General features: G+C 43.8%; 1 non-coding gene across 1 annotated transcript; it reads left to right on the top strand.

The window, feature by feature from the left end:
* Window positions 1-71, top strand: TRNAG-GCC (transfer RNA glycine (anticodon GCC)). Its single transcript has one exon. It is a non-coding gene; the product is annotated as a tRNA-Gly (tRNA).
* The last annotated feature ends 522 nt before the right edge of the window (window positions 72-593 follow it).

Raw genomic sequence — 593 nt, 5'->3', positions numbered from 1 at the left:
GCATCGGTGGTTCAGTGGTAGAATGCTCGCCTGCCACGCGGGCGGCCCGGGTTCGATTCCCGGCCGATGCAGTCTTTTTGCGTTTTTATTCTAAGTCAAAATTGTTATACTCGTATTACTTTCATATTTTAATCGTACACTATCCAATGAAACACCCAAGGTACATAGTTTTTCCAAATACATTTCTTTACTCAACCAAGTGCTTGCTCTTAATAGTAATTTGCTTAATATTGGACTTTGAGAGCGCGTGGTCAATCATCATCATTCTCCTGCCCTTCTCCCAGTCACCTGGGGTCGGCGCAACATGTCTTTTCCTTCCATAGATACTCCTCTATTATATACCACTTCTTTTTATTCCTTCTCATGTTGCTCTAAGTTTTGGCAAAAAAATGTATGACCGGTCACCTGCCTGACGTCAACCCTCCTTGGGAATGCTTTTGTTGGCTTTGGGCCGAGGTTTTATTAGCTTTGGTCTTTCTTTGGCTCTTAGTCGCCTTCTACGACAGCCATGAGCTAAGTTTGGATTGGGGGTATTCTTGAGCGCCCACCACATCTTGGTACTTAATCAAATAAAAACGGAGGCCTTAGAACTC

Source organism: Bombyx mandarina, chromosome 06 (assembly GCF_030267445.1).
Source record: "Bombyx mandarina strain Sakado chromosome 06, ASM3026744v2".
Lineage (NCBI taxonomy): Eukaryota > Metazoa > Arthropoda > Insecta > Lepidoptera > Bombycidae > Bombyx > Bombyx mandarina.
The sequence above is the reverse complement of the archived record's forward strand: the minus strand, read 5'-3'. Positions and strand labels throughout refer to the sequence as shown.